This window comes from Puma concolor, chromosome C1 (genome assembly GCF_028749965.1).
Source record: "Puma concolor isolate L17-30 chromosome C1, mPumCon1.1.hap2, whole genome shotgun sequence".
NCBI classification, from domain to species: domain Eukaryota; kingdom Metazoa; phylum Chordata; class Mammalia; order Carnivora; family Felidae; genus Puma; species Puma concolor.
Window position 1 is genome coordinate 104,982,840 of NC_141674.1, and position 15,300 is coordinate 104,998,139.

At 50.5% G+C, this 15,300-nt stretch overlaps 4 non-coding genes across 4 annotated transcripts; 2 read left to right on the forward strand and 2 right to left on the reverse strand.

Annotated features, from left to right (window-relative positions):
* Nucleotides 1–4,733: 4,733 nt before the first annotated feature.
* TRNAN-GUU (transfer RNA asparagine (anticodon GUU)) lies at nt 4,734–4,807 on the reverse strand. Its single transcript has one exon. It is a non-coding gene; the product is annotated as a tRNA-Asn (tRNA).
* Nucleotides 4,808–5,325: 518 nt separating this feature from the next.
* On the forward strand, nt 5,326–5,397 carry TRNAH-GUG (transfer RNA histidin (anticodon GUG)). The gene has a single exon. It is a non-coding gene; the product is annotated as a tRNA-His (tRNA).
* Nucleotides 5,398–7,541: 2,144 nt separating this feature from the next.
* Nucleotides 7,542–7,613, forward strand: TRNAE-UUC (transfer RNA glutamic acid (anticodon UUC)). Its single transcript has one exon. It is a non-coding gene; the product is annotated as a tRNA-Glu (tRNA).
* A 7,503-nt stretch (nt 7,614–15,116) lies between these two features.
* Nucleotides 15,117–15,187, reverse strand: TRNAG-CCC (transfer RNA glycine (anticodon CCC)). Its single transcript has one exon. It is a non-coding gene; the product is annotated as a tRNA-Gly (tRNA).
* Nucleotides 15,188–15,300: the final 113 nt, after the last annotated feature.

Sequence of the window (15,300 nt, forward strand, 5' to 3'; positions counted from 1 at the left end):
CCCCCCAACCCCAACCCCGCCCCCCATCTATTGTCCTTTAAAACGCAAAAAGAACGAGGGCCGGAGTCCCACCGCCACCTGAAAGCCTTCTCAGCACTCGACCACCAGGCCTGGCCGCTGTGTGTCTGCTCCCAGTCACCTTGGAGAGCGGGCCACACCCAGTTAGTCACTCCAACAAGGGCACGCAGGACGAGGCCCACTTCAGGTTACCTCTACTTCCACGCATCCGCTGACCTGCTCATCTGGCGCCTCCGTCTGCCCGACGGGCTCACAGCGACCGTGGCTCTGAAAAGCAGCACGTTCTTCCCTGGGCGGCACATTTGCGCAACAGGTGTATTTATTTGCCTGACAGAACGCAAAGAACACAAACCAGCTGCACCTGGGACCCGAGCCAAAGACGCGTAGGTGAGGCGTTTCAGGCTCCACCTAATGAGCCCATGGGGACACCAAAGGAGCCCGTCCCCGTGCCGTCGTCAGGACAGCTCTGGAGCTACTTCGGAAGTCGCCAAGTAGAGGGACTCCGCCCCTCCCCCCCGCTGAGAGCCGAGTCCGCACCTTACCCATCAGCAAACGAGGCTCAGAAAGAGAGCACGGCCTTGGCTCTGCAACACACACGGCTCCAGCTGGACTAGAGTGTGGCACAGGCCAGTCACCTTGTGGTCAGGGCCCAAGGGGTCGCTGAGGCTGGAAGAGGTGGTGAGCAGCAGGGCAAGGGCTGGGAGCCTTGTGCGGCTGCATTCAGCCCTGCGCCGCTGGGAATCGCCTCCGCTTGTGCTCTGTCCGCCTGGGAAATGTCACCTTGACTTTCAGGGTTTTCATCTGCAGGGGCCGAAGCAGGGATCCTGTGTGGGTGGATTCCCCGGGATCGGATCGGTGGGATGGGATTTGGATTTTTCACCGCTACTGCTCAGGTTCGATTCCAATCCAGGAGACTTTGTGGCGCTGTCTCCATACTTAGGATTTGCCTTTTCATCCCCCAGAGTCTGGTGTGCACCCAGGGACGCTTGCAGAAGTGGCTGTGCACTGAGCCCCTAAAATACGGGAGGTCAGGAGTCCGGGTCCTTGTAATGGCCAGGCTGGGAGAGGAGAGCTGGGATGAGAAGCCAGGCCAGCGGCTCCCTTCCATTCACCTCAGAAACCCAAGGTCTCACTTCAAGCATTTTCCTCTAAAGAGAACCTGGCACTTGACTTTGTCACTCCTTTCAAACAAACAAACAAACAAACAAACTTTGAAACATACCAAAACAGTTGCCAGAATGGTCACATCCTATATCCCTCACCCAGGTGCACCAGTTAACATTGCCCCACATTTGTTTTCTCATTCTCGCTCCACATGTACAGACAGGACTTGTGCAGTCATCTCCAGATGATTGTTTGGTCCGCGGTTGCTCCTTTGCCTTGGGCAGTGTCCCGCAGAACCAGCCTCTGCAGGACCTTTCCTCCAGGGCCAGGGGAGGGCTTTGTCCTCTGGAGGAGAGCCCTCCTGTTCCTTCAGGAAGCAGACACCTGTTCCCTTCAGGCTGTAGAGAAGCTTCAGGCAGGCAGGCGGTTGGTTCTTCGGCTCTCCTGGAGAGGGCAGGCCAGGCGTGTCCTGTGCTTGTAGGAACACGTCCAGGTTGTCGTGCCCCCAGCACCGGCTGCCCTCCGGACTCCTCCTGGTGGCTTTGGTGGGCAGTGGATCTAGGGTGAGCCTGAGCTCTAGAACCCCCCCACCCGGGGAGAGACCCTTCAGGGAAGTGCAGCTGCTGCCCCCTGGATCCTCCTGCCCTCCAGGCTCTCCTGCCCTGCAGGGATCTTCAAGGGTCCTGGCCCAACGGAAGGTGAAGGATCCTTTCCCCGTGGTGGGAGGATGAGGGGGAGCGGGTGGGAAAGTCTTCAAGGGGAAGGGGAAGTTTTCAAGAGCTTTCCAGGATTGTCTGCCTTGGCACTGTCAGGTAGGTGGCTGCCCTGTGATAATGGTGCTTGGTCTTATCTCGTCCTGTCCTTGAGCTTGTCCTGGCTCCACTCTGAGTCCAAGCAGACACAGGCAACCTGATTTGTGGTGTGTATTCAGTTGAGCCCCTTCCCCAAGTGGGGTAGTGACTGAGCTTCTATTTCCAGGACCCAAGGGGGGCGTGCAAGGACGCTATTGATGGGGTTTTGTCCCCCTCACCCTTTTCTTTCTCTGCCTCCGCCCTTCCTTCCTTCTCTTTCTTTTCTTTCTTTTTTTTAAAGATCAAGAGTCCCATGCTCTCCGGATTGAGCCAGCCAGGCACCCCTCCTACTTCCTTTCTTGCTGAATCTGTAACCCGGGAAAACAGACAAACAAAAAACCCTGTTTAGATGTAGATAAATTGCTCTCCGTGCACTCAGGTACAAGGGGAAAACATCAAGTGGATAGAAAGGATGAATCTCGAATACGTTTAAACACTTTAAAGGATTTTAATAATTTACATATAATGGCACAGAACATGTTTATATCATGTCATATTTCTAAAGAGGACTTTTTGTGTGCATCCGACTGGTTTAATAGTTGTGGCCTAAAAACTGTTTTATGTTGTCTTCCAGGTTTTCTAATAATATAGAAAATATTGGTAGATATATTCTAGTTTATACAGGTCTTGGATTTATTTTCTCTTCAAATTCCTGGTGACACTTAGCCACCTAAATTTCCTATATTGGTTTTACTGGCCCAATAAGCGCACTTCAATTCCAATAGTATTTAAGGAGTTTATACAATATGAAATTATGTGTTTCAGTACATTAAAGAGATCCTATAAGATTTGTAAATGGAGAGTAAGTCTTAGAAGTCTGGAACTCATAGTGACTTAATTATTCTTACAATATTTTGGGGTAAAGGTTTTTAGGTATTTTATATTTTTATATTCCACATGCATTTCTCCATTATGTGTCGAGTCAATTTGCAATTTTAAGATCTACTGTTATCTTTACATTCTTCCAATGATATTAAACTGAGTTAGGGGCGCCTGGGTGGCGCAGTCGGTTAAGCGTCCGACTTCAGCCAAGTCACGATCTCGCGGTCCGTGAGTTCGAGCCCCGCGTCGGGCTCTGGGCTGATGGCTCGGAGCCTGGAGCCTGTTTCCGATTCTGTGTCTCCCTCTCTCTCTGCCCCTCCCCCATTCATGCTCTGTCTCTCTCTGTCCCAAAAAAAAAAAAAAATAAAACGTTGAAAAAAAAAATTTAAACTGAGTTAATTAATGTATCATCTTAGCCTAGAACTTTTCTAATTAAGGGAGAAAAAACAAAACACTTTTAATATAATGCTGCTGCACATATTTAGACATCATATAGAGTAGCTGTGGGCAACAGGTTCAGAGGAGGTGTGGGGACCTTGAGGAGATATTGGTGAGGGTGAAAAACACATGCAACGTCTGCTCCAGGAAGTAAAGCGCTGTCAGGGAATGGTAGGGCAACTTTAAAAGATATGAGTGATCAGAGTTCCTGAAAAGACTGGGACTGGGGGTAAAGAAGCAATTTTTGAGGAGACAACAACAGAAGGACTTCCAGTCATTATAATGATTGTAAACCCACCGATCCAAGGAGCCGAATGAACATGACGAATGAGCACAAGAGACAGGAAGAAAACCGTATCTAGTCACATCATAATTGTATTGCTCAAATCCATGGAAAAAGAAAGCAAAAACAAAAACAACTGTGCAGAAGCACCCAGAGGAAAAAGACATGGTACGTACAGAACACAAAAAGTAAACGTGATGTCAGTTTTCTCCCCAGAAGCGGTGCAAGTGAGAAGGCAATGGAGCAGCATCAAAGTCAAGGTGGAATTCTATGCCTCCCCTCCAAAAAAGGCTTTCAGAAATGAAGGTGAATGACATTGGAAGACATACAAATGCTGAAAGACTACATCACCAGCAGAAATGTTAAATCCTCCAGGAAGGACACTGATACCAGATGGGAATCTGCATGTAGCCAAACGGATAAAGGACAACAGAATGGTAACCGCATGGGGAAAAATTTATATATATATGAATATATTACATACACACACACATACATATATATACATACATACGCACACATGTATACGTATATATACATATATGTGCACCCACACACATATGGTTTTTAAATTATTATTTAAATCTCTGAAAAAAACGTGGAGCAGATGAAACGAAAGTGATAACGATGGGTTTTGGGCTTTCTAACATGCAAAGTGAAACGCGTGATAGCTGCAGCCTAAAGGTGGGCAGGGGAGTAATGGGAAGAGGCATGGGATCACTTGGAGGGAAGCTGGCAAGTTACAGATGTATATGTTATGAAGCCCAAAGCAGTAGCTGAAATAACAAAAGAAAGAGTGATAGGCGATAAGCCCACGGGGCGGGGAAGTCGGATCATACAAAAACCATGTAAACGCTACGTTATTAGAGCAATTGCTCTTCTAGGACTCTACCCTGTAGAGAAATGTTGGTACAAGTGACCAAAGATGTGTACAAGAATGAGGACTAAAGCAGTGTTTGTAACCATAAAATTCTAGAACCAACTTAATGTAAAGAATCTAAGGAAGGGGCTAAATAAATACTAGCACAAACAAAGGGTGGAAGAAACTGCATTGTTGGAAGGCATTCAGAGGGTTCTACTCTTTCGAGGACTTCTGGATTCCCAGCGACCGGTTCTCCTCCAGAGCTCTCCCGCTCTCATCCGTGAGGACCTTAGGTCCTCTGGCTGTGCTGTGCGCGAGTGCCAAACGCTTTCTACGTTCTAGAAAAGAACTACCGCGTCCCTGGGTGGGCTCGAACCACCAACCTTTCGGTTAACAGCCGAACGCGCTAACCGATTGCGCCACAGAGACCTTCGGGAGAGGAGGCCCCGCCCACAGCCCGATAGAGAGCACAGAAGGCCCTCAACGCTAGGAGGAGCCACCCGCCTTCTGTCTGAGGCTAGCGGCGCCTGAGGGAAGCTGAACGCCGCTGGGCTCCCCGGACGGCTCTTCCCGTTTGTTCCGCCTTCACCCGGCCTTCGGCGGGGCCGCTGGGGCTCCCCTCGGCTGCGGTCGCTGTGGGGGAAGCTGGAGAGCCGGCGGGGTGGGGCGTGGTCCAAAGGGGCAAACGCCAAAAGAGAAGCGGGGGAGGCGTGGACGCGGACCACGAGACTTCCTAGGGCGCCTGTGCAGAGCCACCAGCCCAATCCGGGGACAAGGAGAATGGTTTTTGATGGTTTTTCTTCCTCGCGTGTCAGAATGGAGAAGAAGGGAAGGAGAATCCAAGGGCGGCCCGCAGTTGTCCGGGAACGAAGCAGCGCGGAAACTGGAATGACTTTGCGGCAAAAGTGCTCGAGCGCCGGCCGGGCTTGTCATCGGGCTGGTGGCGCGCCGTGATCGTATAGTGGTTAGTACTCTGCGTTGTGGCCGCAGCAACCTCGGTTCGAATCCGAGTCACGGCAGTATCTGGAGCACTCGCCGTTCCTCTCTTTTTACTTTGGGTTTCAACCTGCCCCGGCTGCGCCCCTTACCTGGGGGACAGAGAGGGCCCCGTGCTTTCCGCTGGCCACCCCGCGCCACCACGTCTTCACCCGAAGGGAAGGGAAGGAAAGGAAAACTCGCCACAGCACTAACCTGGCGACCTTCTCCGTTCCGTTGGACTCTGACCTCAAGTCAAATCAACTAAAGGGCTCATCTCCAGCGCCGCTCCAAAATGGCACAGTCCTCGATGCCCTCTACCTGTCCAGCAAGGAGCCTCATATGGTGGGCTCTAGTTGCTGCCAAACGGCGTCTCTGTGGCCCTCAAAATCTAAAGGGTCTGAAAGACCACACAAAAGGTTCCATCACCTAGGTGACACCTCCTCCATAGACCTGTTTGTCGGCTTGAACCTTGGCCCCTGCGAATCAATCTCTGCCTCCGCGGACTTTTTCCATTCTTGGCTCTCTATGATCCTCCTTAACCGTCCTCACGGTGAGCTCCCTCGTTACTTGCGGTGCGCTCGCAAGGCTTTTAAATGCCTTCGGGCAGCCGCTTTCCACGCCAAAAGGTATTCATCGGGATACCACCTGGAGTTGTGGTCGTGCCACATCTTTGTCAAGAGTGGGGGTGTCCCTCTCTTTATCATGTTGCCGTGCTGCTGGGAGTAGGGCTATCTCAATGTGACTTTAGTATCCATTTCTCTGAGGGCTGAAAATATTGAGCACTCGTTTACGTGCTATGTCGGCCTTGTGTATCTTCTTTTCCCGAGGATCTGTTTCATGTCTTTTACCCATCTAAAACACTTGAGTTGTTTGATTTTTTTCTTTTAATTAGCAGTTTGGGGGAGCTCCTCACACATTATAATGACAGGTTAGGGGGTTTGTATGCTTTCTCCCTTGCTTGCTTGCTTGCTTGCTTGCTTGCTGGTTTTGTCAGATGGGTTTTGTGAACACGTTCTCCCTGTCTGTCGCTTGCTGTTTTCATCGTCTTCCTGGGGTCTTTGGATGAGAAGATGTGGTTAATGTTGATGAAGTCTAGGTTATCATGTCTTTTCTTTTAGACGTATTTTCCCCCTGGGTCTTGTTTACTAAATCTTTGCCTACCACCTAGTCACAAAGTGTCCTCAAAAAGTGCTTTATACCTTTACCTTTTATGTTTTATGAGGCACCTCCAATTAACATTTGTGTGTACTGTGAGGTGGAAATAAAGCTGTTTCCCTCTCCCCCCCCCCCATATTGAACCTATTTCCTTTCTCCGTTGAACTGCTCTTCTTGAAAACGAATTCACCAGGTCAGCTGTGGGTCCATTTGTCTGTGTGTGTCTCCCGATGCCACTGGCACATTGCACGGTACTATAGGGGCTCAGAGTAAGTCTTCAAGTCCGGTAGCGTAAGCCACACCACCCACACAACCACCCGTTTTGTTCTTTTTCACACAGTGCAATACACTTGAGACGTGTAACAACTTATGTAACCAACACGCAGGTCCAGACCTGCCGTCACTTCATCCCGCTCACTTCCGTGTGGGACACAGGATTCCCCCCCCCCCCCCCCCCAGACGTAGCGGTTACCCCCCGGTGGTCAAAGATCCTCTGATGTACCCCACCCTCCGGGGAGAAGGAATCTCCAGTTGTCTGCGGGGCCGCTGAACAGGCCAAATGTCCGGTGGGCACGCTGCAGGGGCAGCAGGCTGTAGGGCGGGGCGGGACCCGGAATCCAGTCGTTCAGGGCCGCCGGGTCTTCCTTGAAAGCCGTCTCGGTCCGCGCGCCGCCTCCGTCGCTGCGTCCCTCGGAGTCCTTTGGGGGATGTTGAGGACCGCGGGGTCTCACGCCGGGCGGGGTCCGCCCCTCGCGCCCCCTCACGGCGACCTCGCATCCGCACGCGGCCGCCTCGCGAAGGCGAGACTCCCGGGCAGCTCTGGGGTGCGGCCCGGACCCGGCCACTTGTGGACCTGCCAGCCCTCGGCGTCTCCTGCGGGCTCTTGCTTTGGAGAGAGCGGGGAGGGAAGGTCCTTAGGGAAGGACTCCTGGGAGGACGGATGAGCTCCCAGAAAGCCCGAGGCCTTCCAGAGCGCAGGGGGAAACTGTCACTCTGGTGAGAAGCAAGGAGAAGGAAGGGCTCCGTCGGTTCCCTGGTGGTCTAGTGGCTAGGATTCGGCGCTTTCACCGCCGCGGCCCGGGTTCGATTCCCGGTCAGGGAAGCGGGGCTTTTCTTTGGCTTTTGGTTTTGTAGGTTGGTTGTTGGGCTTTGGTTTTTTGGTTTTTTTGGTGCCCCAATCTTCCTTTCATCCCCGGAGCTGTGCTGGCCGTCATCTGCGCTGCGCACCGCACCGACTCTTCCTTCACCTTCAGCGCTCCGGGGAAAGGACGCCAGGCCGCTCTACACGGCGCACTGTGCTTGCTGGGCTCCAAGTCAGCCGCCCCCAGGAGTGGCCTCAGAGGGCGACTAAGCATCTGGCTTGGGTTCACACTGTCGTGCAGAGGTTCAGATTCCTGTGGGGCCGCCCCAGGGACGCAGATCCGACCGAGTTCTGGAGGCCAAGCACGTCGCGGTGTTGCTGTGGACCCCTGGACACCGGCTGGTGGGCCGAGCCTCTCAGCTCAGTCCGCGCGTAAAAGGCTTACTTGGCGTTTGGGAGAGGTGCCTGGACGCGATACCCTCCCGGCCTGAGAGGCAGGGGAGGGGAGCGGTGGGAGGGGAACGGGTCCTCCTGGAAGGCTGTCCCATTCGCAGACTAAGCGGTCTAGCGAGGTGATGTGAAGTGACCCAACAAAGGCAGCATGTCAAGTGCGCACAAAATGGAAAACTGTTGTCGCTGCCGTAAGCCGGGGTAGGAGTGAGCATCAACACCAGGATGTCAAAACGATGACATCACAGTCAAATCCGTTTCTACAAGGGCTGTTGCATTTAACGCCCCCGTAGACTCTATACACCAGGCCCTGGGCACGTTTTCCTTTTTCCCTTCGATACCGGCTCCGAAGACCTGTTGGGGTACATGCGATGTCCACTGTGAGGCACGAGGAGAGCGAGCGAGGGCAGGGGGAGTTGCTGCCGACCTGGACTGCAGAGGCGGCAGCGCAGGGACCGCGGGTCGGTGGGTGTGGAGCCGCTGCTGAGAGACCGACCGCTTAAGGGGTGGGGTGGGGGGCGGTTAGCGGGCAAGGGGTGGGAGCGGGGAGGTGGAGGGAGTCGCCTGAACTCTTTGCGGAGAGTGGTTTGGAAGAAGGGCGAGGGTTGGGGGGAGGGGGAGGGGGAGGGCGGTGACCCTGAGCGAACCAAGCGGGGACAGAAGTGTGCAGTGTGCTTGGCGAGCCCACGCTCACACCATAGGGGAGAGTCGTGGCCCCGAAGGTGGTCTTCCCGGAGCCGAGGCTCGGCTGTGGCCCTCCCGTTGTCCTGGCGCCTGCGGTGCCCTCAAGCGCAGCGAACTCAGCTGCCCCCCGCCTGTTGGTGGGGGACCGCTTTCGGTGGCCTCTCCATGTTCTCCCCCTGCTCTCTTAGGTGGTAGGACTACTTCCCTTGCTCCCGTGCCGGCCCGCCGGAGACGCTGTCCTCCAAGCCGGAGAAAATTGTCCCGTGCCTCTTCCTACCCCTCTTTCTTTAGCACCGACATTGCGCGGGGTCCAGAGAGCCCTTCCGGAAACCTTGGGGCTCACGTCCTCCCTCCCTCCCTTCCCCCACAGGCCTATACGAGGGGCAGGGGGTCCCAGAATCCCTTAACCCGGTAGGTGGGGGTTTTTTGTCTTTTGTTTTTGTTTTGGTTTGGTTTGGTTTTTTGACCCTGTGTACTTTGTGGCTCTTTCTCCGTAGCGTTGTCAAACCGAGGGCCAGAATTACCTTCTCTCCCTTTTGTTTGTACTCACACCCCGGGCTCATGCGCAGGGTGGCATCAAGTGACCGCTTTTTAGGAGACTGCCTGGACGAAACATGGATGGTGTGTTGGAGGTGCAGAATATAACCTGGTGGGCAAGAGGCACCGCATGGTTCTCACAGGTTTCCCTTCTCTAGCGTGTCACACTCCAAGAGGTGCGGGATTTTTAAATTCATCCCTGCCATCTGGGTGATGCTGAAGGCATAGTTTTCAAAGTCAGAAAATACAATCTATTTCATGTTGGTTTAAGAGGTGCTTTTGGGGTGTGTGTGTGTGTGTGTGTGTGTGTGTGTGTGTGTGTGTGTGTGTGTTTCCTTAAGCTCAGTTGGTACCTTTAAAAACATAGAGCCTAAAGGCAGATGGCAAGCTTGCAGGTGCCAGCACAAAAAGTGAAAATAGAGGCATCAAAGCTCCTTACGTTCCTAGGTGGATTGCCAAGATAGCTTCTTTTGTCTTCTGTTCGGGGACCTTGAGAGCGAGGAACACGGAAGACACAGACGCTTTCAGTCCCAGGCTCACTTGAGAAGTATTAGAGGAGGTCCCCACTACATTAAGGTGGGACCCTAAAGTCCTAAGCCCTTGGGGGTAGGAGTGATGCCATCTAGTCCTGCTGCATCACTCCTACCCCTGCAAGTCCCGGGGCTCTTTGGACAAGGAAGGCAGCCTTGGCTCTACAAGCAGTATAAGGAAAAGGAAAGTTTAAAAAGCCCATGAGAATGAATGAATGAATGAATGAGCGAGCGAGCAAGCAAGCAAGCAAGCAAGTGGCGGCTGGCTGGCTCACTGGGTAGGGCAGGTGACTCCTGATGCTCGGGGTTGTAAGTTACGGCCCCACAGAGGTTACTTAAAAATAAAATCTTTAAAAGTACAATAAAATAAGGGCATCTGGGTGGCTCAGTCAGTTGAGCGTCCGACTTTGGCTCAGGTCATAATCTCACAGTTTGTTGGTTCAAGCCTCATGTCGTTCTTTGCACTGACAGTGTGAGAGGCCTGGTTAGTATTCTCTCTGTCTCTGTCTCTGTCTCTCTCTCAAAAATGAATACACATTTAAAAAAAAAATAGAATAAAATAAAAGGCCCATGAGGAAACTGTGGCCATGGGCCTGACCTCTAGTGGATTTAGCTTTGAGTACACATAGCCTGGGTAGTCTGGGAAGCCTTAGGACGCCAAGTTGGTGTGGTCTGTTCCCTAGCCAGTAACAAACCCCAAGGGCCTGCCACAGGGGAATATATTCAAAGGAGAACGTACTCATCCGAGGGCTGTAGAGGGCTATAGAGGTACCTACCTTCCAATAACACTTCCAGAGAATCAGCTAGCATCTAGAACTCAGTTATAAGACATAAGAACAAAATCTCATGGATCTAGAATTTTAGAGATGCTTCTATCAATCCTCGTATCAAATCAGACATGAAGATGGAAATTAGGAAATATTCTGAGTCAAACAAAACTGAAAATACTGCATCTCCTGCACAAGGTGTGGTGAAACCAGTCTTCAGGGGACAATACACAGCCTTAAGTGTAAATCGAGACAGTTAGGGCTGATTGCTAATGAGCTAAATCTCCATCTCAAAGAGTTACAGAAAGAATAACAACAACAAGGGCAGGTAGGAGCAGAAATTATATACAAAAGCAGGACTTTGAAAATAAGAAACAAAGTTAAAAAATAAATACAAAGAAAAAAGAAAATTAGAAATAAATATACAAAAGAGAAAAGTCAATGGTTGGATCTTTGAAAAACACTACTCTGCTAAAACTGGGAGGAGGGAAGAAGGAAGTCACTACTACTGAACTGGTAGACTTAAGGAAACAATAAATGGATATTATAAACACATATATACCAACCAATTAAAAGACTTAAGGGAAATGTATGTCTTGTAGTAATGATTTGCGCGGAGGGCGGGGGGAGGACTAGTCCTACAACCTTAAAAAAAAATTTTTTTTTAGAATTCAAAAATCTTCCTGCAAAGAAAGCTGAAGGACCAAAAAAGTTCATTCGAAAAAATGACTCCAAAGCCCAGAAATTTTAAAAGCGTCAAAAGATGGCAGAATTCCCCAACTTATTTTTATGAGTTTGGATTGAAACCAAAAACTTCCCAAAAGGCAACATGAAAAACAGAATTACAGGCCTGACTTATTGCTGAGTATACATAGCTACAAACATTCTTCAAAATATTGAATCTAGCTAGCTAGCTAGCTAGCTAATGTTTATTTTTGAGAGAGAGAGAGAGAGAGAGAGAGAGAGAGAGAGAGAGAAAACACGGGTGGGGGGAGGGGCAGAGAGAGAGGGAGACACAGAAGGCACAGAGCCCCAGCAGGGCTGGAACCCACCAACCCTGAGATCATGAGCTGAGCTGAAGTCGGACGCTTAACCAACTGAGCCACCCTGGACTCCCTGATTCCAGATGTATATTTAAAAATATGTTATGACAAAAATTGGTCTTAATCTAGGAAAACAGGTGATAATCATTAGAAAATAAATTAAGGGGCACTTGGGTGGCTCAGTCGGTTAAGTGCCCCACTCTTGATTTCAGCTCAGGTCATGATCTCAGGGTTTGTAACATAGAACCCGAGTTGGGCTCTGTGCTCACAACTCGCAGTGCTGAGCCTGGTTGGGATTCTCTCTCTCCCTCTCTCTCTCTGCCCTTCCCCTGCTCCCATGTGCTCCTGTTCAGCCGCTCTGTCTCTGTCTCTGTCTCTGTCTCTCTCTCTCTCTCTCTCAAAATAAATAAACTTAAAAAGAAAATAAATTAATTCATCATATTAACAACTTAAAGGAGGAAAATCGTAATCACTAAAACACAGAAAAGGTGTTTGAAGAAATTCATTATCAGTTTATGATTTTTAAAAACCTCTTAGCCTAACAGGAATAGAAGAGAACAGCCCTAATCTGCTTAAGGGTAGCTTCCAAACCAAAAACAAACAAAACACCTTCAGCACACATTACAGTTGATGATAAAATACTGATCTGTCCTCTCCCCTCCCCCCCTTACCCGGTCAGGAACCATCAGAAAGCAGACGAATAGGCCACCTTGACCAGTTCTCTTCACCACTGTCATGGAGATCTTAGCCAGTGAGAAAAGGCAAGAAAATTGATGAGAAATGAAAAATGAAAAATGAATACTATCATTATTGGCATACATGAAATAAACTGCTGAAACTATAAAGAGAATTGAGTGTATTTTTGGTACATACACAAAATCAGAGAAAGGGGGCTATGATGAGGATTCAGAAAACGAAGGTATTGAAAACAGTATCAATGTTCAATGATCATAGCATATCATAATTCAATCCCAGGTACTGGGGTGGTGGTGGGGGGTGGGGGAATATGATCCCTACCTCCACCATAACCCAAATCATTTCAATGTGGACCGGACACCGAAATGTGAAATGAACTCACAAGGGATTCCAGTTGCTATTAACGTAGCAGCGTATTCCTGTGATCTCAAATCTCAAGGGTAAGCAAGGATTTAAGAAATAAGACAAAAAGATGAATTCTTAGTGACGAGGCTGATCAAGTGGACTACCTCAAGAATCTCTGCTCACCAAAGCACAGAATCAAGGGTAAAAAGTCAAGTCACAATTTGAGCGAATATACTTGGCAGCCAAAGAGATTTAATGACTGCTTGCAAAACAAGAGGAAAAAGACCGACCTATAGAAAAGTCACCACGGTGGGGGGTGGGGGGAAACCTTATAGGAGAAAATTCAAGTGGCTAACAAACGTGTAACGGTGCTCCAATTCATAACCAGTAAGGGCTTTACAAAGGAAACCCCAATGAGAGAACATTACAGACAGGCAAATAACACCACTACTAATTAAATGGGGGTAGGGGACTAGGTAGAAGGTTCTGACCTGGTAAAGCATGGGAGTAAAGGGCTAATACTATTTTACTTCTTCATCTGTGTGCGGGTTACACAGGTGTGTACATTACAATCAGTTGTTATGCTGTACACGCAGATTCTGTGCATTTTATGTATCTTACAATTTTTCAACACCCCTCCTCACACACACCCTGATGAATCCTATGAACAGAGAGAAGGTGGTTGAGATTCCAAGATTTTGTTTCACGAAGAAAGGTGAAACCACATGCCTCCAAGGACATCCCTATGCAGACCAGATCCATGAAGTTGAGTTTTGGGTTGATGTGAAGTCAAAGAGTACTCTCCCAGAGCCAACCGTGATGGAAAATAATCTGTGAAGGCTAAATGCCTTTAGTTGTGTCATTTGAACACTCTGAAAAGGCTGTAGGCGGGAGCCATAACGTTTCAGATCTCTCCTCTGCTGTCTCATTGCTTAATTCACAACCCACAGCTCCTTTTTTCTCCTCTCCTTTAAGCTCTCCAAAATATTCTCTTGCAGTCCTGCCCTTGTGGGGTCTCCTCCCCCCCCCCCCCCCCCCCCGCGCCTTTCCTATATCTTCTTCATTGAAGATGGAGGCAAGAAGAGGGGGAGGAGGAGGAGACCGCCTGAAAACGGAACAAGTTTCTCACAGGCCCAGGAGAGGGTAAGGCAGGGAGGCAAAGACATGTATTTTGTTTGTTTGTTTGTTTGTTTGTTTCCTTCCCAGCTAACAGTCAAGGGGAATTTTGAGGGGTTGTTACAGGCTCTAACATCTTTACTCCATCCAGCAGGTAAGTCATCAGTTTCCTTTATGTAAATCAGAACTCCTCCTCCCTCCCCAGGCCCCACCCTTAGATCCTCATTCCTGTTGACAGAGAAAATTGTGTGTCACAGCTCAGAATTTATTCGTTAAAATTTCAGATTTCCAAGAATCTAAAAATAATGACTAAAACGACTTCAATGGTTCCAACACAGTATGGCCATCGTTCTGCCCTCAAAAGTAGAAAGACAGCCTCAGAATAACAAAACTCTTGAAATTGAATAAATCAAGTTTAGTTTTAAAACGGAAAGGGCGGGGGGAACTCCTCCCCCCCCCCCCCAAATCTTCGATTTTAAGCTACTGTTAGAGGAATCCGCCAGAGATTTTTCGGATGAAAATTAATCACCCGCAGTCTCCAACGCAGTCACGCACTTAGTGCCCTCAAATGGGAATCCTTTCGAAGGAGCGTCCAAGAGGTAGAAAACAAACCCGGATCTACAGTTCCCAGAGTCTTCAGTTCTTTTCCCCTTATTAAAAGTCTACTTTAAGGGCTAACACCTGTTGGGGCGCACTGCCAGGCACGCGGCATCCTCGCCGGAACGGCCACGCGCCCGCGGGACGCGCGCAGGCGGCGGCGGCTGATGACCTGAACCCACGCGTTTACAGCAGCTCCACGCGGGTCCACGCGGGTTCCTCCCTACCAGCCTCCACCTTTATTCAGGCTCAAGGGTGTCTGCAAGGCCCCGCGACTGCTGTCCTCCCGAGACACTTTGGTGTCTCGATCCTCGCTCTGCACTGAGACGTGGCCCGGCGGCCAACCCAAGGCCCAGCACGGGCATCGGTGACCTGGTGGCTCTTTGGGTTCCGCGGCTCCCCCAGGGCGAGGCTGAAGGTAACTGTGGTCTTAGATCCAAAGAGTCTAAACCGCAGACCCCGCGGTGTCACCTGCGGGGGGCGGGGGGCGGGGGGAAGAAAGGTACCAACCCGGGAGCGAGCTGGTCGCCGCGCGGCACGCCAAATGCACTTACGCATTTAGACACAACCCCAGTGTAGGTCGACTGCTTAGTCAAGCTTTCTGCTCAGAAGCCACCCTGCGGAGTTTGGTTCTCATTTTCCTACTCCTGGAAGCCAGAATCACGAGATGCTCGGACTTGCCTTGTGCAACAGGTAAAACAAAGAGGAGGCGCCTCCTGAAGCGAGAGGGGGCGCGGCCAAAAGGAAAGCAGGGTAGGATGCATTGGCCGGGAATCGAACCCGGGTCTCCCGCGTGGGAGGCGAGAATTCTACCACTGAACCACCAATGCTTCGCTCTGGGCCAGGTGCGTGATGGGTCTGTGGAAACAACCTCCAGAGCGACTCCCAGCTAGGGCGCCGGGCGATTTCAAAGGTTCCAGAACAGGTTTACGCGGTCGTCTTT